Below are 22212 nucleotides of genomic sequence, written 5' to 3'. Positions count from 1 at the left end.
TTTCAGTGCAATAATTTGTTCTTCTTTGTTTTAAAGTGGCTACCTCTTAGAGTCACCTGATCAGACTGTCGCACTCTGCCCGAATTCATGTTGTCACGGACCTTGTGGGACCCATCCAAAACAAGGGACATAATGAAAGCAGGCAGTCGGGTAACAAGCCTGCTCCAAAAAGCACTGCAGTGGAGCCTTGCTCAGAGGGAAGGAGCAGCTCTGCCAGCATCCATGCTGGCACAGCAGTATGAAACAGGTATTCTTTCCAAAGGGCTTTTAAAAACAAAACCTGCAGTTTTCTTTCCAGTTCCATTTTCAGACTCCTCTGCTCCAGTTGTTAAAGAAGAAATGACAGTGGCAGAAGAATAGATCTGAAGCCTCTGAGGTATCTGTAATACCTCCTACAAATAGTATCCCTCCTATTCCTTTGATACACGCACAATTTGAACGTGTAGTTCCTTGGAAAAGCCTTTTTTTCCCCCAATAAAAAAAAAAGGTTATCTGGACAGCTCTAGAAAACACAAAGGAAACACAGTGAGGGTTTGATTCACGAGAACACATCTTCTGTTTGATACTGGTACAGCTGCAGTGGTCTCTGTGAAGCGTTTTCCCTGGGCTTGCAGTGACACCGAAGCAGCACAGCCAGCCTCTGGAAGAGGGAATCAGCTACATGGGCACTTTGTGTTTCCAACTGATGTGTAGCGTGCATCCACAGAATCGGAGGTGTTCTAGCATAGGTTTCACAGTGCTATGCTTAACTGAGAAAAAGGGAGCCAAACCATCTCTCTCTCTCCAGCTCTTCATTACAAAATGAAGGGAGTACACTACCTTTTGCCTTCAATTGATTTGGACTGCATAGGTTGTGATTATGCTCAAAAAGCAACACTGGTCCTGCAAAAAGGCTTACTGCACTATTGTGTTAAAGACAGACATGACAGGGAAGAAGAGGAAAAGTCTATTCAAAGCAAGAAATGAGCCCTCAGAAACCAATGTACATCAATGCCACAATATTGACATTGCTAGTAGTTACCTGAAAACAACACTTTTGAAACACCGCTTCGAAGCTGGTAGGGATGCCCACCATTAACGGCAACATGCCTGGCTCTGCTTGGGTTTTTTGTTTGTTTTGGTTTTTCTTTTTCCCTACTCTTTTCTTTTTTCCTCTCCCTTATTACTACAAACAGATGCAGACGATTATGAGCCCGGCTGTTAAGAGCTCTGGTAGTTTCAGACCGGAGACCCCCCTGCACAACCTACCAGGCAGAAGAGGTTACATGAGCCCAGGGCCATAGTGCTTCCACAGGAGCTCACGGGCTAGCTTGCATTTGCTGGAGCAGTCGATGAAAGATTAAGCCCAGCAGATGAGTACAACAGGCAATTTCACATCTTAAACCACCACAGCTAAACCTACCAGAGTTTACGAGACAGTCGTTTACGTTAAAGGTCCAAATGCCAAAGGAGCGCATCACTCTTTTTAAGACTTCCCATAATATTCCAAATAAGTTACTTCCTTATTCTCCTAGGGTTTAAAATTCCTTATACAATTTCTGCCTTTTTCAACAGGATACTGAGAGAATTAGTTCATTAAAGCATTGAGATCATTTGAAGAATGGAAGGAAACAAACTGCTGCAAAAAGCCAGTACAATTTGCTAAAAATTGGTTTTATTATCCCGCTTAATAATGGGATAATGCACTTGAACAGCAGAGAATTTTGTAGTGGATTATTCAGAGGGAATTGTTTTGTGCAGATCATTTCTGCATTAATATTAAAACATTCTTGGCCTAGAGATACTTCAATGTAACGGTTATACGCATTTCTATTTCACGTCACATAACGTCCGCTTATAACGCAATGCTATGTCACTCAAAAGGTGAGAAAATTAAGGAAGTCCTTTTTAGAAGCACTAAATACTTTAGAAAACAACACTTCATTAGTATAATCACTAAAAAGCGTTTGATCACAGTACCAGCACCTTAGAAGACAAATTTCAAGCCTAAAATCTCACCTTGTACATATATGTGTATATATGCATGGAGAGAGAGACAGGCACACGCGCACACCCCTATCTCGGAAGGGTTCCCAAGGAGCACCGGTGAGGGTTTGGAAAGGCTCCTTCCCGACCCTCCTCAGAAGGAGCCACCCTTGAAGCAGCCCAGCCAGAACGACAGTGCTGAATGGCAAATCTGCAAGGACTAAAGTCAGGCAGCTACCTGGAAAGAAAAAGGATCCTTCATGGTGTGTTTATAAATGCTAAATGGCCTGGGAAACTGCTGAGAGATTTCTCATGCTCAGATCCTCATTTTCTCTTGCGTGGTCATCCCTGGGACAGCTCTGGAAAACAAGGCAGCCATTTTCTCATAAGCTGTTACACTCGGCAAACCAGATTGAAGTGCTTGATAAGCTGCTGTTCTCTTCCGTGCCCGCAGCAATCGGAGGGGAAAAACAACCCATCACCCACAAACAGGTACAACCACAGCCATTTCTGTACTTGCCTGGTATGAGTCAGGGCGCAGATGGGGCCGGGGGAGGGGAGGGATAGGGAGGCCTGGATGCAAACACATCAATATGCACGGCGAGCGCCTGCCCTAGCCCAGCTGCCGATCCCACGGTTCGTCCCTGCAAAACCTTACGGACCTGCAAAATAACGCTGCTTCCTCGCCGTTCTGCGTTTCTAAAAATGAACCGCCACTGTTAGAAAAGACTTTGCTTTTGCAGAACCTGCGGGTCTAGGGTACTGCCTTGTGCGCGGTGTGAAAAATGCCTCCAAGCCCTGGGGTCAGTAAGGGAGTAAAGTGATTTTAACGTGCAGTCGGCAGACACACACCCACCCCCCTATATGTGCACCTGTATGCACACACATACATGACGTAATTTTCGTAAGCAACATGGCTGTAAGTAAGCTCGCTCAAATAATTTGTTAGGGGACCAGACTGTCAAAACCACTAAGCAACCCAGCTCTGTACAGTGTACAAATATGGATATTCAAAATTGCTAATCGCTTGAGAATATAAAGGTCTGTCCCCACATGTAAAGCAAGAAGCCATGACACCTATACTTACATTTACTTCTGTTTTCTATTATAATCCTCTCTCTTGTCATTTTCGTAAACCTCCCTCTTTTGCAGCAGTGTTTTGAAATTTGGCAGCGAGAAGCCCTGAGTGCAGGGAGATGCCTTTTCAGTCCCATGCAAAATGTGTTCAGACTTAGCTATGCTCAAAGCTGCTGGGGAAAAAAATTCCCACTTCGGTTTCGTCAGCAGAGACTACTAAAAACCAGCTGCTAAAGTCCCCCACTACCCCATGCGTGCTGCCCGCCCAGCCCTGGCTCTTTGTTCCAACACGACGTCGGGCTCCAGCCAGCCCCCAGCCGGCAGGCAGCTCTGCTGGCTCGCCCAGCCAGGCCTGAAGGAAGCCCAACTGGTGGGGGACACATGCCTGCCCCCTGCCCCCCCCCCCCCCCCCCCAGTTTGGCCACTTCTGATGGCTTCTGCTTGGCTGGTGTGAGCGTGCTGCGCCGGGCTCCTTCTCTACCCGGAGGCTGCACACACAGAAGGTGATTCCTGAAGCCACCCAAGTCCCCATGCCTCAGGCTCAGTTCGACCCACAGACGTCTGGCAGACCTGCCTGGCTTGGCTCTCTGCTGGTGCAAAGGCACATTTAATTCATTACATCCAACTCGGACATCTCCTTCGGCAGCTGGTCCACAAGAGACAGCAGTACAATCCTACTACTACCTAAGGTACTCGTTTAGGTCAGCTTTAAGGGATTTTGTCACGTGGGGCCACTGGCCAGGAATCCCAAACCTAGGACTGCTGTCAATACTGTGTGCTTTTAAGCACTACACCTAGTAGGTTTCCTTTCTCTACAGAAAACAGTACAACAGCCAAGGAGATGATGCATAAGCAAAAATGCTATTAAGGCTGTGGAGACCCTCCATATGAGAAAAGCACACCCGAGCTGTCAAAACCTGAGGCATCTCCTCTCACTTGCTTCCTCCAGCCAGCGGCACAACCTTGCTCTGACCTGTCCCTTCCTACCACCTCCCCGGGCTCCGGGCAGGTCCCACCACCACCCGCTGCCGCTCCCACACTGGGACAACGGCAGCAGCTGAACTCAGGCAACGCTAACGAGGACATTTCTTGCCCTAGTGCCTGCTCCAGCTCTTGAGCACAAGCATTAAGTTTGCCCCTGCGACCTTTCCATTTTGCACTTTCGCACATGCTTGCTAAGGCGGTGGTTAAGTCAAGGTAGTATCCAACCCACGGTACCTAATGCTGCAAACTGTAACTCTTTCCCAAAGTTACTACATTACTTTACACCATGCTTTGCAATGGCACTATTGTAAAGGATGGCAGTACACGCCAGAGGTGACTCTCGCTAGCTTTGCAGAACCTCAGTAAGACAGAAAGTCAGAATAAACACAAGTAGAGCACCCATACTTCAAACACGTGAGGTCCTCATCAGTCACCAAAACCACTGAAACATAGTCACCACGTTCTACATGATTAGCTGGTGAAGAACACTGTCGTTATGCGACCATTGATTTTTACTGGGTAAAGTAAGTCTTGTTTTTCTGCCAAGTATACATGCACCAAGGCATTTTTTAATATCTTTTATTTTGGAATGCAGGATAGTGTAAGTTTAAGAGTAGACAGTCTCCTCGCTCCACTAAAATTCAAAGTATGTAAAACCACAGCTCTATCAATCATGCCATCTGTGCTAGAAATGCCATTCTTTTCTTTTTTTCTTTTTTTTTTTTTTTTTGCCACAGGACTATTATATCATGTGCAGGTGGCAACGTCTAAAAATACATCACAGAAGATATATGTAAAACCAGAATACTCTTCTTGATCAAAACAGTAAGTAGAAATGAACCTATGCTGATCGAGCTCGTACCTCTTGGCACTGGAGATTTTCTCACTAGACCTGCAACCCTCGTGCTGCAATGCAGTTCCCAGAAGGGAAACGCACAGTTCCTCACACCCGTTTCATACCATCAAACCAGATAAAATGGCTTGATCTCTTCCAGGAAGCAAGGAGTTTGGTGGTGGAGCGAGGAGTCAGACAAGCACCATATGGCCAGAAAGGAGGGAAGACAAAAGCGAGGGCCGAGCCACCTCTCTCAGCAGCAGCAAGAGTTAACGTTGGCTCAGCTGTGTTGTCTAATCAAGTATTCTAAATCAATTAAGACTGAAGCCAATTTGTACACATGAATCTTTGTATTTATAAATGAACCTAAATATTCCACAGTAATATTCCATACGGTTTAACTCCTGTAGTACATGGACAGAAACCAAGGACTGGCTGAGCTCATTAGCCATGAAAACATGCAGTTTTATCAGGCAAGCTTTTGTCCAGCAATACAAAAAATGAGCAGTGAATGAATGAATGCACCCCATCCCGCCCTATAAAACAATGGTCCCCAATGCAGGAATGTCAGTTAATGTCAATTAACAGTAAAGATGCTCTCTCAGTTGTTTGGAACTGTCACCAGGTCCAAGCTCCAGCCTGCTGAGGTATTTCTATAACAACAACAACAACATCATGAGAGAGTTTATTGACATCAGTCATCCGCTGATAAGACCACCAGTGTTTGTAAATAATTCTCACACATCTTCCCAGAATACTAAATTTCTTTCTCTGACTGGAGGGCATTTCCCCAGGTTTTTATTTGGGCGGTGATCTCAAGCAGAGGCACGGTGGCTGCAGACACCCACTGAGGTAATACTCCATGCACGCCTACCTCGCCTCTCCGCACAAACGGCTGAGCCGCTTGTCATTCAATGGCCCAGGACGGCGATTTATAGCCCCGTTCTAGGCAGACCGGATCTGGCAATAGTTTGCTTTAAAAAGGTGCACAGCAAAGTAAAGCGTTTCAGCAGTGACTCAGCGTTGTGTATTAATAGCCAGCCTAAGCTTATTTAAGACCCTGCCGTTCCCATGTGTCGGGGACAGGGGCTGGATCAGACTGTCGATCTGACTGGAAGCTCACCTCGCAAATAAAACCATTTTTCAGCACTGCGCAGTGGCATGACGACAGGGCCAACAGCGCCCAGGGAGCGGGAGCACAGGTCAAGGGGAAGGGGAGGGAGAGCAGGACAGGCCTTTCTGGAGCTGCTGCATTTGGAACCGCTCAGGTCAACTGCAAAGACTTGGATTCCCTTGGCCCACAGGAGGAAGCAGAGGCCAAGGCTGCTGAAGTTGTGAAGAACTGGGCCCCACATCAGTCTTTATACCTACCACGCAAGGTGAATGCAACAGAAAACAGTGTTTAGAACAATCTTGTATACTCACCCTGCATGCGCATAAATACCCATGTGCAGAAATGAAAAGAATCAGCTGCCGGTATATGCTTTTGGTCAAATTGGAAAGCGCAGGGAGGTGAGAAATAGAAAAAGTCACCACAATCTGATTAGCTGTGTAATTAAGACTAAACTGGGAGATCAATAAGGGAAACTATAAGGAGGGTTTTTTCAGCACAGTATGCCGGAGAGAAAATGGGAAATCTGGTGGAAATCTAATGGGATAAAGTAACAGATGGTAGGTAGACACCCAGGGGACATGGAATATGTTTAAAGATGATACTGGCTAACAGTATGATTAAGAGTGTATGCAATATCACAATGCACTGAGTTGAACTAGAATGTAAGTAGTAAGGCCACAAAACCCTTAATATTCTAGGTCGGACTTACATACTTTTATAAACACCTGCAAGACAAATAGGAAGAATGCTTAGAAAAAGGCTCTACCCAACACAAGTATCTGGGCTATTTAAGGGAATGGCTCTTGACCTTGTCTTGAGAAACGTGGCAAACAACTACCTACAAATATGACACAGGATACCACAAAGAGGACAAGCAATGAAGTTCATCAGCAAAGATACAACAATAAATAATGGACTCACTGTACAGAAAAGAAAACTTGAGTTACATTTCTGGAAACATCTTAGAGGGCAGAACAAGCTACCAGCGGAGCTGTGCAAACCACTGTCATCTGGGCGACCTGAACCTACCTGACAGTACATCATTCTACCAGGCCTGTAAGGACTCTGAGGAAAAAAACCTATATCAATCCCCATCCATTTTTTTCAAACACAATTACTTCAGTAACTTCCAGCAAAATCTTCCACATAACCCACTGTTCTTCCAGTTGGTACGCATGCAGGAGTATGGATTGCAGTCTATAAGCTCAAAACACAAGCAGGTCAACTCAAGGTGGCCTCTCATGCTCAGGCAACACTTTAAATTTTCTCTTGGGTACAATCAAGTTTGCTATACCAGTCTCATGAAACTATGGTGGTCCTGTGCCTTCCAAATATTTGCCAACAATTAAATAATACCTATAAACAATACAGTCCAGCTGCAGAACTGCTTATGTCTTCATAAAATAAATAAACATTATATATATAAACTCCAGATATATACAGATAGATGGATACATACATACATACTAGAGTGTTAAATGGAGTAGATGTAAACAAATGATATAAAAAGATATAAATCAATGCTGCATTATTATAAGCCAGTTATTTATGTAGATTTATTTTAAAATATGTCTGATTGCATTCATAGCACTGATGAAGAGAACAGTAATGCACTAAACATCATTAAACACTTAAACTAAAATTCCTCCTTGATCGTCCCCTCACAACCACTTTGATTCCACTTTGCCACCCAGGACAAGAATAACTGCATGACTTGAAGGTCAGAAAATTCCTACTCTGTTATGACAGCAAACGAAATAATTTCCAAAAGTAGAGCCCTCTCCCATGCACAATCCTGCTTTCGGCTCTCCCATCTCCAACTGGCACTAATTTAAATTAGGGGACTGGTAGCTTTAGCACTTCAGCTGGTATCAATTACCATTATATCATGCAAAACACTCCCTGAAGTAATCAGGAACCAAGCTGCTTATGGAAATAGCGTAAAGACCGCACCAGAAATGAAATAGAAGCCAGTATACAGCAGAGACATAACCAGCCCCTCTATAAGAAAAAGAGATTTAAATGGGCAGCTGCACTCTGCATCAGCAGAATTACAGCCATTTCTGTGAATGGTTTTAAGGTGCATAGAGAGGTCACTGTCTCCCATAGATTGGGTTACTGCAAAGGCAATGGATAATAACTACAGCAAGGAAGCAACTGGGTACTGGACTGCCTTAAAACAGCTGAGGAGAAATAGAATAAGCCAGAATGATGCTGAGTCTGACGCAGCTTCAGAGCAGGCATCGCCCTCTGATTTACTCACAGCTAGCTCATGAAAACTTCGCAGTGTTTTTACAACCATAGAATCCAATAAACCAAGCCCCAAAACACAGATTTTTTTTTATCCTAGTCCAGGAAAATGGTGAGAGGTAATGAGCTTGGGCCCAATGAAATGCGATGTAAGGAACCGAAAAGAAACACACGCTTAGGAAGCTGAAGTTTTAACAGCCACCTTGCATTGTTGTGCTTGTGTCTGTTCTTGGTATCCCACCTAAATGGCTTTTGCCCAGGAACAAAGTATTTTGTTTTAAGGATGCTTAAACCAGTACTTGTCATATAGGGCAAGCTTGCTCAACTGAGGAGCCAGCTAAAGTCATTCAGGGCCTACCTTACACGTACTGAAAGGGCAGATATAGATAGGCTTCCTGGCATCCTTCCATCCTACAATTTCCTACTTCTATTACACTGATGATTCAAATCTAATTTTAACAAGCAAGCAAGCCTTATGCTGTCAGCAACCATTGTTCCAAGACAGAAGGAAAATACTTTAAACACATTTCCGTGCCTTTCAACATCTGCATTTTTGTATTGCTTTTGTTCCTGGAGAGGGGCACGGAAAAGGAAAATAAGGGAAGCACTTCCCAAGGTAGGGAGCTAAGATATCAGTGCTGTCACTTATCATTTCCTAAACAAGCCTAATTTTTCGAAACAATACATAGGTAGCAGAAGGTTATTATTAATTTAAGAACTAATGCTTTGAAAGTCTAAAAAACTTGCTACAGTAACAAAGCAGGTTTCAAAAAAACATTCCCCTAAGATCACATAAAAATAATGGGTTTTGTTTCAAAAATAGAAAAACATTTTCCACATCCTTTGGTAAAATTGAGTCCTACACAGCCATGTTTTTTGGTTGTTTTTTTTTTTTAATAACTAACTATATGCATCTCTTGACAATGAAGTCTGTGTGTAAATGAAACTTCTCCACCAGTTCAGAAAGAATCTAAAATTTTCCTTGACTGTACAGTATCTCACAAGAGGAGACCACTCACCATGTTTCTAAGCGTTGCCCTAAGAGATCAGAAAAAGCAAAAGAATTTGAGTATTCTTTTACCTATTTTCAGATGGCCTTCAAAAGCAAAGTCAACACAGAATAATGAAGAGCTGAGTTCATTAGTTGTACAGCAAAAGAAGTCATCCCATATAATGTGTACTGGTAGTGAGTGATAAATTGCAAGGGGCAAGATATTCACCAAGCATAATTAGTTCAGAAGATTATTGTAGAAGGACATAAACATGGTTCCAACAACCAAGGATAAGACAACAAGCATAGAAAAGTCTTCCTGACAAGGAAGAAACAGCCCTGTTTGTTCTGAGTTACAGCACAATCAAGTTAGCTATGTGGCACATCCTGCTGTTTGTATCATATGATTTTCGTAACTTAAAATGGAAGATTAAAGCCACCTGCAGGTCTCCTAAACAATAAAAACGCTATACTGTGGTGCTGAAATATGTAAGGTGCTTCCATTACCTCGAATTCACATCACAGAAGGTTATTTATGCATTGGAATGGGAAATATTTAATAGCATTTAACACTCTTAACAGGTAAAGAAAATACTACCTGTGTAACACACTGCCTTGTTTTTACAGCCTCTGTAAAATACACTGCTATACTATTGACTGAATGGCAGTAGTCAAAACACGGGGGATCAAGTGTTGCAGTCCTCTTAGACATTATGGAACCTGCGCAAGGTATTTAATTTGATCTCTTTGTTCAAGTCAGTGGCATTTGCATTCATTTACATTCAGCAAGTTATTAATCTAAAAAAGCTAAGATTCTTTCATTTCTCCTTTTCTCCCAGACTCCATTTGTTCTTCTGTAGAACTATTGCCATAAATAAAATGATGCATTTAGACTGGCTGTGATACTGCCAGCCAATTTCACTGCAGATAAAGGTCAAGGAAAAAATTACTAAAAACCAAAATAACATTTTTTTTCCAAATTCTCTATATAAAACATCAGTGCCAAGCATTTAAGTAAACTTTGAACATCGGTCAATCCTTACTGGGCTCCTATGCGGGCTGTATGTTTTAACTCCCGTAACAGCAGCACTGGGCAGAAGGCATCATAAATGTAACTTTTGGAGCAGGACAAATTACTGAACTATTCCTTCAGTTTCTTGCACAGTAACAACTGTGTTGCAGCTGTTCTCCAGAAACATACAACCATCATCTCAGCTAAATAATCTGCATGTATGAAAGCCCTAACCTTAACTGAAGACCTTCATAAGCATGAAGACAAAAAGAGACCAGTACATTATCTAACGGAGTTTCCTCAATAACACAAGTTTTGAAACTCAAACGTGCAATTCTTGCATTACATGTAACTTTGAAACATTGAAAGAAATCTGTATTTTAGAAACTCATCTGAACAGGATGTAAACATTTCAGCTAATGGACAATTCCTCATCTCAATTTCAACAATTTTCCAGCTTTAAAATAGCTATGAATATTGGGGGAATAACAAAGTCTGCTTCCTGTTTGAATTCTTCTACCTTTAGCTTATTTCCAATGCATCTTTTTATTTCCATAACTTCCAAACAAAAGAGCCTTCTCATATCATAAAACTTTACACCCTTATTACCAGATGATGACCAACTCACAATTTCAGTCTCTATTTGACAAAACAGATTGGATTTTATCAGTTTCCGACCAGAGAGATGAGCTCCTCCAGAACTCCCAAACTCTCTCTCCAATATGTCTAAACACTTTGAGCTTCAGGTATGAGTACTGCTCCTCCACGTTGCACTTCCACTGCCCCTCCATACTACATAAATATCATACATTCTGTATGGATAGTAAATACACTTTTTATTTGTTGGTCTTGCAATCCTACATCAAAACATCGTATCACTGAATGGTAGACTTATGTGCAAGCTGTACACTATGGCCACAGTGCACCTCAAGATACACAAATGACAACTTCTGAAGGAGCTCTAGATATTATGGGCTTGCACAGATCAAAACAAAAAGACATCACTTTGCTATTCCTTATCACTATCTTTACAATTGAGTAGTGTAATGTGAAATAATGAACTGAAGAGCACAGTAAGAAAACTAACATCTAAAATCACCTGGAGATCTGGAGTAGGAAAACTGGAGAAAAATGCTGGTATTTAGTTCAGAACGAGGATGTTCAGAAACAGCTCAATACAGCTTTTTCCAGTGACTACAACTGGAACCAGTAACTGCTGGATTTGCTTACGAATTCAGCCAGTGTTTTAGGGACAGAACGCAGGACAGGCTTCTGCAAAACTAGGCAAATACTTAAGCACATGTTATTATCATACAGTATTAGCAGAGACACAGCCCTGGACATCTGGCTTCAAAGCACAGGAGATGCTGCATCCCCTGCTTTCCTCATCGCAGATGTGCACACAAACCACTTAGGCTATTTTGGACGTTTAACGTTGACTAGATAGAAGTTCCAGAGACAAGAAGGACTTGGGATTTAATGCAATGAAAAGGAAATGTAGAAATACAAATGGAAAGTAGCAAAGAGGTATTACTTGGGAACATGCAAAATATAACAAGTTTGGTACCAAAAAAAAAATAATTAGTAATAAGGAAGGAAGGAAGGAAAGGAAGGGAAAAAGTGCACTGAGCTGTAAGTGAAGCAGGAGATATTATGGGCAGGCAAGCTACATAGTAGAATTTAACAAAGAAAAGCATCAGAAATCATGCTAACAGAAAAAACATATATATCCTCTATAAATTTAGGAGGACCCGGACTCCTGAACCTCCTGGTTAAATGAAGGGGAAGTCTCTAAAAAGCAAAAACTTGAAGAACTGACTTTTGAGTAAAGACTGAGAGATAAATTTGTACAGCTGAAAAATTGCACAGTGGGGCAAAGAGAAAGTGGGGTAATAGTTTACAAATATCTAAAGGGGGAATCTGCATAGCAGAAAAAGGAAGACATTTTCTGTCAGATATGGAAACTGAAGAAGGAGTAAATGGAAAGTTTTTTTTTTTTTTTAAATGGAAAATATTGAGTGACTAGCAGGAAAGGCTTTTTGGAGGGGAACAACTGTTGGCCTGTGAAAAAACTGCCATAGGGAATACTGCAAAGCTACTGCTGGGCAAAATAACAGAAAATGCACTGATGGGAACAGTCCTGTATCAACACGGAGGAATGCCTCGAATGATGTAAAAGACCACTTCCCAATCTGCCTATCTGTACACTGTGCATACCGTAACTAAGACATATTACCTGAAAATTTGTGCTCCCTTTTTAATATAACGCTAATGTACTTTATTACTGATTTTAACAGACTTTAATAAGAGGAAGCATATATTCAATTATTTTATTTCATGCTTTGAATACAAATGGTGAGCATCTACACTCTAGTTTACTGCTTCTGGCCTCGCCCTCTCATAAAAAAAGCACTGGCACATTTTAGAATTCAGAGCGGCCCTCCCCAGACCAGCCGCTCTCTTGGCTGGTTTGCTGGGATCTATATATCCAATCTAATTATTTTGATTCCCATTTCCAACCCTATCAGTGGTGCAGTGGTGCAAGAAATCAAAATGCCAGTCTCCTGAATGTGTTAGAACCTAAAAGCTAACAGCTACTCATTTGCAGAGGCATCGTTGTGTGGCCCAAAGCCCCTGACATCATGCAATTTATGTTCAGTGTTCTGGATGTGACTTGAGAGGGGTTTCCCAGCGTACCAACACTGAGCATTTCATAGAACGTTTCAGATACGCTACAGGTTGTTGCATCATCTTGTTCTGTCACAGCATAACTGACTAACAAAACCCAGCGACGCTTCAGTTTAGATTTAGTCTTTTTAAAGACTTCCTTAAGTCCTTCTTGTTATTTTTCCCTTTGTTTTCTTAAAAGGGAAAAAAATAGCATCATACAAGCTTATCTTCCCTTAAGTGATCAGAAGAGAAAGTCAGCAATACTCCTGCCAAAACACCTACTATCCTCTCAAGTCAGGGGGATCATATGTTGCTCACTAGCCGAATTCCCTTGGGGGTCTTTTCCCCGACTATATGCTTTCCCCCTCTTGAATTACAGTCTTACTTAGATTACTAATGCCTCTGCACCACCAAAAATATTCCCATTCATTTCCACAGCTTTTACAAATATGATAACATGATTTGTGTTTAAATATAAGCATCACCGTTTTACTTTTTATTATGAATATCATATGTTTGGCAAGCTGTCTGACCTTCCTTATGATGATGAATGCTGCAGAAAACAATTTGCTGTATCTTTAAAGAAATGGCCAATTCAATTACATTATGCCAGAAGCTTTCAAATCCCTCTCTGCCAAACGTCTTTGCTATATCCTGCCACAGACAGCCCATTTGTATTCCAGCACAGTAGGACACTTGTTTTATTGAAGCATACAGTTCTAGTTAGGTACTATCAACAGAGCACTATTTCAGTTCTCCAGCTCTGTGTTCCTTCCCACCCCCTCTAACCTCGGTTATTAGGATTTTCAATTTTACTGACCAAACGTGTATGCGTTACTAATTACATGCACGAAATCCAGTAGTTATCGACTGCTACAACAAAATACATTAGTGACCAATTACAGGAGTTCTTGGCAGCAATGGTTATCATTTTAGTGGATTTAATCATTGCACTTAAAGTGAAGCTTGAGATTCCCTTTGAGATTACACCACTAATTGCTTCTGTTTTGCCAGTTACTGCATGAGCTGGTTTGCAAAAAGGATCACTAAAGATGCTCTCTAAATATCGAAGAGCAGCAAACAGATGAAGCCTCCTATAATGAGTCCCCCTCGCAATAAAAACACAGCATCAATTCATTCATACCACAATGCCAATCCCCAATACATATCCCCCTTGTCATCCCCTCTTTCCTTCTCATTTCTCGTTATTTGGACAGACAACAGCAATACAGCTGCATTGCTGTTCACATGAATTGTGTGACACGCTATCATTTATTTATATAGATCGTGAGAATATTACACCTTTAAAAAAAAAAAAAAAATCATTTTCCCCCCTCTTCTGTGTTTGCAGAGAAGATACTTCTTGTTATTCTTATTATGACAAAATGTTTGAATGGTCTTAGACCTTTAAGGAAAAAAAAAAACAAAAACAAAACACCAACCTAGGCAAAGCACATGATTTATTACATGCACAATACCACCATAATAGGCTTCCACTAAAAACAAACACTCCCCCTCCAAAGGAATTTGTAATATAACATATTGTTCTTTAAAAGCCCACGTCTACCTCCAGATCCCCACTAGTGATGAATGATCTGGTTTACAGCCTCATAAAGCAGAAGTGTCTATATATTTTAATGCTGAAGCCAACCACAGGACTTTGGTACCTTTCAAATTTAGTGATATACTACTTTCCAAACACCAATGAAAGGCTGTGACACTTGGCTTCAGGCAAAACAAGGAGATATAATTTCATCAACATTTTAGGTCTGATCAAAATAAGTTGTCTTTCAAAGACAGCAAGCGTGGGGGAGGGTTGCAACTACAGTTCTGTTAGCTGTCTGAGAACAAGCTATTTTAATAAATAAAATTGTTTAAATAAATTTGTTTGGTTCCTTTTTATTAAAATGTCAGCTACTGGAGCTTTCCATTACTAAAACACCACTTTCCAAACAACAAAGAACCCCTCTCAAAAATATAAAAAAACCAAAAATCCTCAACCAAAAATTTCTCATAAGATTAAAAAACCTTCTAGAATTGTCTCTAATTAAACATCAGCTTTTTCAAGATTTCAGTAGATGCTAAGTTGATACAATTCTAATTAGAAACTTAATTGATCTCTGAGAGAGATACTGTAGAGTTTTAAATCCCCAGACACTTCTAGACCATGAACAGCAGAGCATGATATCTTTAAAAACTGTCAGAAACCATACACTATGATTTAGAAAAATAATAACAATCTCCCTGAAATTAACTGCTAAAAGAAGTTGAAGAGCTTCATCCTACAGTATCAGCTGGCTGTAGCAACAGTGCCAGTTGGCTTCACTTCAGCCTCTAAATACGGTACAGACTATTACCTACCAATCACTGCAAAAGAACATAACACAGTACACAGAGGGTTGTGTCATGGATATGTTTCATCTTGCTTCAAACCCAGATGTAGATTTGCACAAACTTGTGGATCTTTCCAGAACACCAGGCCCAAAAACTGCTACATGCAAGATGCTCTCAAAAACAAGGCCAGTTCATTTCCATGCTTAACTGAGAAAATCTTGCCCCAGGGCACTCAATTTCAAGTCTGGATGAGAAAATCTGTAGGTGATGCAGTAACTACAACAACTGGCAAATAATAAACTGGATAAAACACCTAAATTAGAGTACAGATCAATCCTACATTCATAAAGATATAGACTACACAATTTAATTGGATTATCCCCATCTCTCAGTTCAATAGTTCTTGACTTCTGCCTTCCTCAAACAACAATTAAGGACAATTTTCAAGTAAAAAGTAACGTAACACTGACACAATATCTTTTTGTCAAGGCAGAAGTCACTACACCTACAAATCTTCAAGCCCAGCAGAATGACCACCTTTCTTTTGCATGGGCAAGCTCCTGTCTCATGTACACAAGCACAAAATTTAAACTATAATTCCAAAAAGATTGCAGTTGCACCTGGAATTTCTAGTGCTGCCTTCCAAATGAGGAAACGGGAACAAGACAGGAAAAGAAAATATTCCCGAAATGAACAGCTGAGCTTATGTAGCACCCAAAATACAAAAGGTCAGGAAATACCTTTCTTTCATCACTGTCAAAAGCAATAGACTAAAATATGCAGAGTAGGACTGATAACACAGGAAATAAATGAAAACATTTGCTGCGTGTTAGTATAGAAGTTAAAAGAAACAAGGCAAAAACCTCTCTCAAAGGTCCCTGTTGGATTTAAAACAGAGCTGTTGAGCCAATTTTGATTTCAAAACATGCCATTATCATTTAAGAATACTGAACTTCTCTCCTTTAATAAACCTTACACCTGTTCACTAGTCCACAGACCTAATTCCTAAAACCATGCACACTGAGTGCATGATATTTGCAGGAACCAGAACTTCAGTGAGAACTACAAATACACAGGAAAGCAACCAGTTAGTTACAATGCAGGCTCAGGCATTACTTGTGATTCACTACCTAACTTACAAATCAAAGAATGATAATGCTAAATGCTGCCACGATGCATTTCTGAATGAACTGAAAGTCTTAAGCGTGTATAGCTCACAAAGCCTGGCATATTTTTAAATTACATATTTAATTCTCTTTAATATCAAAAGCAATGAGAAACTTTTGTCTACTACTCTATCACGAAGTGATAAACACAGTAAATACTATGGCAAAATTAAATACACTTTTTTACGCAGTGACGTGACAGGTATCTATTTGTAAGTTCATGCATTCAGTACAAGAATATGATTAAACCACAGCACAGATCTGGAATAAAATGCACTGATAACAAGTTTAGACCAGATTAAATCAAGAGACTCTCAGATGATAAGTAGAGTTTGTAAAATTTAATGTAGATACCAGTAAGGATATTCAACTTACTGAAGCCTTCCAAAACTAAACATAATTCTTTTAGCATGGTAAATGCCAGCAGGAAGAAAGGCTCCAGCTCTGGCAATTGTTTTGGAAAACTCAATTAACTTGCTCATTATTAAAAGTATGTTACCAGTAGAAAGAAGTTTTGTGCTATACTATACTTATCTGCTCATTAATATTACATGCATTTCATGTATGAGTATGTATGAATAAATAAATATGTTAAATAATACAACAAACTACCTTTTTGACATGTAAAATAATTTATTGTAACCAGAATAATGCTTGAATTGCCAGGAAAGGAAGCTAGGTAGATAACTGAAAAATATTCTTCCTGCCTTTTCAGAAACCTGTGTAGGCTGGGTTTGGGACTGGGGACCTTCAGATGCTGAGGGATGTCTGCCACATGCCCCGTCAAAGCTGATGAAGAAAAGCTGCCCCCGTCTTATATTAATGGAAGCTAATCCAACTATTTTAACGGAAGCAAACCCAACCAAGGCAATATCTTTTGTCTCCAACAACATGAAATGAGCATTCACCCTTTCCAAGACAACCATATTAGGCCACCATGAGGTCGTCTTCCTAGCCTTCACCCTCTGATGACCTCACAACTTAACCTGGTCTCTTCTTAGGACTTCAGTCCTGCTGAATCTCAGCGCCTTATTATGATCACAAACCAGCAAGATAGAGTTTAACTTTAAGAAACAGAGAGGTTGTTCGAACTCAGAACTTAGTCTCAAGAAAATAACTGAAAAGGCGAAACACCAAAATACCAAGAAACCCCACATGTAATCTATGTTTAATTTTATGGAGGCTTTAAGGGTAGCAATAAAAAGCAAACGTACTGCAAAGCACTGAAGGCTCTATACAACATTCCCTTTAGCTAGCCCTCATACTTCTAGTCCTTTTCAATTCAAAAGCCAACGTATTGTCTCAAGTTGCAGATTGCAATTAGGCATGGAGATGCTGAAAAATATTTAACAGTTTTAACATTTTGTAAATCTGATTTCCAGCTAAGCATTCACTTACTCAGGTGCAAGAACAGTCAAGCTCCCCAGTTTCCCCCAGATTTTCCCTTCAGGCCAGTTTTATCCTTAGGTACCTGTGCACAATAAAAAACAAAGAAAAAATCAATTTACATAACGCCTCATAAGTTCATCTCTTGATTATATCAACTCTTACGGCTGCAAATTGTCAGCAATTTGAAAATTCAGATCTCCAGTTTTTCTAACAGGATTATTTCCCATCAATTTGCTTAACCAGAAGCAAACTCAAAGTTTTTTTCCCTTGCGAGAAGACTGGGTTTTATTTGACCAGTTCTACATATATATTTTTTTAGACTCAGCACAACTTTAAATGAAAGAGTTTTCTGTGAGAAGCCTCATGTAAATTCAACCTAGTAGAAGGTGGGATTGCATGATTTAGGTATATTTCATCACTTGTTTTTAGGAGTACAAACAGACAGCAATACAGTTAAGGCTTTGTTAGCCACAGATTTAAGCTACCTTGAAACTGTAAACACGTGACAAGAAAATCCTACCTATTCAGTTACCACTTTCAAAACTGAAAGAAGGTTTGTGTACAGGTGCACTGTCACTTAGTTAAGGAGGAGCTCAAAAAATAAAGTTATTCTACTTTCTCCTGGCACTAGTATGAATTAAAGAAACATTTTCAAAATGTGCTGTTCAACCATATGGAATCAATTTTTGCAGACATATGGAGCTCCAATTAAATAAGTGTGGCTTTGCTGACACAAAAGTCCACCTGCACATATTCAAATTTTCCAGAAATAGGCCATCTAATTTAGAGCAGCCCATCTAACAATAACAGCGTAAAAAAGCAATGCGTATGATATGACACAACCACTGAAAGTAGTCTCTTTAAATAGTAATCGCAGCCTTACTTTTGACCATGGTCACAATATAACCAGGTAGGACAGAATTAGTTCCCCTAAAATATAATTACGTCAGATCAAAATAAAATTATTTTTCATCTCCTCCATCTGCAAGTAAATATATAATTGGTAAAGTAAGCAAGGTACAGTTTTTCAAAGAGGATTTTATCAGAAGTCAACGCAAATTAAAAAACTGACTGTAACTATGCTTCCTAGTTTTTAAGTTTTCTTTGCACATTATGCATCCAGATTTTCCCAGGATAAATATATGGAAAGCATGCCATTTAAAAATACAAAAGTCAACAAACTATATATAAACATCAACATCCTCAACAACCCTAAAATCTTAAAAAAAGAAAGGTGTCCGATGAGGTGGAAACTAACAAATTTTTAAGGTAAGCACTTCAGAAGTCCCAATTTTTATTTTTTAAGGATTTGGAGTTAATTGGGCCCCCTTGTTCATATCTAGTCTGACTGGCTTTTTATTAGGTGATGACGTGCAATATTTTTTCCACAGGACCCTGACCTCATTCAGTGAATACAGTAGCTAGAAGGAAAGAGTACTCAAAATCTACACGTTAACTGAATTACATATGGTCACAGCACAGCTCTACACTTTACCTACGCCAGGTTATTCTGTGCCATTTCAGAACAGCACTCTGAGGACAGAAACGCTAGTTATCACACAGAGCTCCTCTTTGGTGCTGTCAGGATAACAACGGATTGCATTACTGTCCCCTGCGAGGTATGTCATACGATCCCCATAGTCTGTGAACTTAAAGAATGAAACTTTTGAATTAGGAGCATTACAAACTTTAGTGTTCAATCAGAGATTCCTAAACCTCATTTATCAGAGTACCTAGTCTTATATAATACTTTAAACTAATTTTCTGGGGAGGTTGTATTCACCTGCCTTAACTAGGCGATGCATCTTTCCTTTCTTGTAGTGCACTGCCCCATTCACTACCTGTCTTAAAGCTTCTACCACAAATGACAGCAAGTTTTCAAAGAGCTGTCTCCTTTGCTGCAGTCTTCATACACTTCTGGTCCAGTTGAAAAGACCATACAATTCTGAGATCATGTAATTTAAAACTGTATCATAATGAGTATGTCCAAGGGAGCTCAGTTAACATATTCTAGACAACCTTAATTCTTCACCTTCCCAGCTTCGCAGTGCTTGTTCTTTGTAAGTCTAACGTTATTGAAGACAGCTTCCTGAGCTTGGTTTAATTTCCAGCTCTTTTGAAGACAGTAACCGTTGAAAAGAAGAAGCTCCATCTTGTTCAATACAGACACCCAGAGTCTCCCTCAAAACCTGGCCACCTCTCCTTCTCATCCAAGCTGTACCATTGCCAATCCTGGGGACACGTGCTACCACTCCCATCACACTCTGTCATCAGGGTCAGTCTCCTGCTTCTGATCTCAGTCCTGCCTCCCTGCCTTTTTACAGGAACTGCTTCGTTCTCATCAGCTTCATTACATGATATATCGCTCCCTCCCCTCCCCACAACCAGAATCCTGTTTCTCATGAGCTTCCAGCTCCCATATACTAGCTTTCCTTTTAATCTCAGCATCGTCCCTCTGCTTTTTGTCCCCTTCACAGACCTGTTAGCTCTTCCACACCGCTTTTCACCTTCCAGTGTTTTTTCCCACTGCTTTACTCTCCCACTCAGCCTCCTGTGCTTGCCTCTTGCCCTGGCAATTTTCAGATTTCTTCTCAACAACCAACTCCCTATCTTTGCCATATTTCCTTTCCTGGTTCCTACACAGTCTTTGCGATTAGTGTGCCATAGCCATGGCTACTATGCTTTGTGCTGAACTCACTTCCAATGGTGGGTGTTACAAGAGGTTTGTACAAGGGCTAATGAGCAGAAACACTTAATTTCAGGATCCCAGAAGAACCTGAGCAGAAGACAAGCCAAACCAGCAGCGCTGTCTGTGCAGAAGTAGAATTTTAGGCACTTAAATCCCTCGCTACTGAAAAACACAGATACCTATATATTTAGGTATATATATATGTCAAGGCAGCTCTATGAAGACTTTGTGGACTGTAGGTACTTCAGTCTTAATGTTAGATTAACACCATCTACTCCTTTAAATTTTTTTTTAAAGTCATTTTACAGAGAACCCAAATAAAGTTAGATAAGAGCCTAAATCTCAATCTAAACTCAGTCTCTGTTTCAGTTAACACAGTTACTAGTACTTCTTTATGCCACTCTTTCTGAAGACAAAACAGCCCTTGATTCAGTGAAATACATCAAGTATTGGGGGGGGGGGATGGTTTTTAATTAAGAACAGGGTTTTCCTGGCACTGTCTACCAAGGATAAATGTTCTTATCTTTATTCCATTGGAAAAAAGTAGATGATAGCATACCTTCACCTATTTTCTTCAGAAAGTATAAACCAACCAAAGACATCTTCCTGTCTTGTCTCAAACATCCCTGCTTTTTGTGGGGGAGGGGCTTAAGGAGGTTAAGGCTGAATTTAAGATGATTTTATACAACCACAGAATCATAGAATACCAGGTTGGAAGGGACCTCAAGGACCATCCGATCCACCCTTTCTTGGCAAAAGCACGGTCTAGACAAGATGGCCCAGCACCCGGTCCAGCTGAATCTTAAAAGTGTCCAGTGTTGGGGAATCCACCGCTTCCCTGGGGAGATTATTCCAATGGCTGATTGTTCTCATTGCGAAAAATTTTCCTCGTGTCCGATCGGCATCTCCCCAGGAGTAACTTGTACCCATTACCCCTCGTCTTTTCCACGTGACTCCTTGTAAAAAGGGAGTCTCCATCTTCTTTGTAGCCACCCTTTAAATACTGGAACATGGTGGAAAGGTCTCCCCTAAGCCTCCTTTTCTCCAGGCTGAACAAACCCAGTTCTCTCAGCCTTTCCTCATATGGCAGGCTTCCCAGTCCTTTGATCATCTTTGTGGCCCTTCTCTGGACCCTCTCCAGCCTGTCCACAGCTTTTTTGTATAGCGGGGACCAAAACTGAACACGGTATTCCAGGTGTGGCCTGACAGGTGCTGAGTAGAGTGGGACAATGATTTCTTTATCTCTGCTGGGGATGCCCTTGTTGATGCAACCCAGCATCTTGTCGGCTTTCTTCGCCACGGCAGCACGCTGTTCACTCATATTGAGCTGGTTGTCCACCAGGACCCCCAGGTCCCTTTCCACAGACCTGCTCCTCAGCCAAGTAGATCCCAGCCTGTGCTGCGCTCCTGGATCATGTTTTCCCAGGTGCAAGACCTTACACTTGTCCTTGTTGAACTTCGTAAGGTTCCTGTTGGCCCACTCTTCCAAACTACCCAGGTCTTCCTGCAGGGTGGCTCTCCCTTCTGCAGTGTCCACTTCACCACTCAGTTTGGGATCATCAGCAAACAAGTTGGGAGAGGCCAGCTTCCCCAAGATGTGAAATAATAAAGCAAATTAAAAGACATTTGATTTACTGCATAAGTCCTATTTTCAGAATAGTTTCAATATTTGGGTTGGTAACAATAGGGTTTGCATCAACAAAATACGAACTAAAGCAACACAAACAGAAATCAGA

The 22212-nt window shown here is 40.9% G+C and overlaps 1 protein-coding gene and 1 long non-coding RNA gene across 6 annotated transcripts in view; one reads left to right on the top strand and one right to left on the bottom strand.

Annotated features, from left to right (window-relative positions):
- The window catches only part of TBL1X (transducin beta like 1 X-linked), a 203647-nt gene that overhangs the window by 128360 nt on the left and 53075 nt on the right, over positions 1-22212 (bottom strand). For 4 of the 5 annotated variants that reach the window (XM_041119497.1, XM_029999175.2, XM_029999174.2 and 1 more), the window contains one exon: positions 17797-17869. The exons of the other annotated variant lie outside the window; for it this stretch is intronic. The gene's annotated coding sequence lies outside the window, so the exon portion shown is untranslated. The remainder of the gene's footprint in view (positions 1-17796; positions 17870-22212) is intronic. 5 annotated transcript variants of the gene reach the window in all.
- On the top strand, positions 480-5245 carry LOC115334684. The gene is made up of 3 exons (XR_003921220.2): positions 480-2457; positions 4784-4851; positions 5022-5245. It is a non-coding gene; the product is annotated as an uncharacterized LOC115334684 (long non-coding RNA).

The sequence above is a fragment of the Aquila chrysaetos genome, chromosome 23 (genome assembly GCF_900496995.4).
Source record: "Aquila chrysaetos chrysaetos chromosome 23, bAquChr1.4, whole genome shotgun sequence".
NCBI classification, from domain to species: domain Eukaryota; kingdom Metazoa; phylum Chordata; class Aves; order Accipitriformes; family Accipitridae; genus Aquila; species Aquila chrysaetos.
This window is presented reverse-complemented; position numbering and strand designations above follow the sequence as displayed.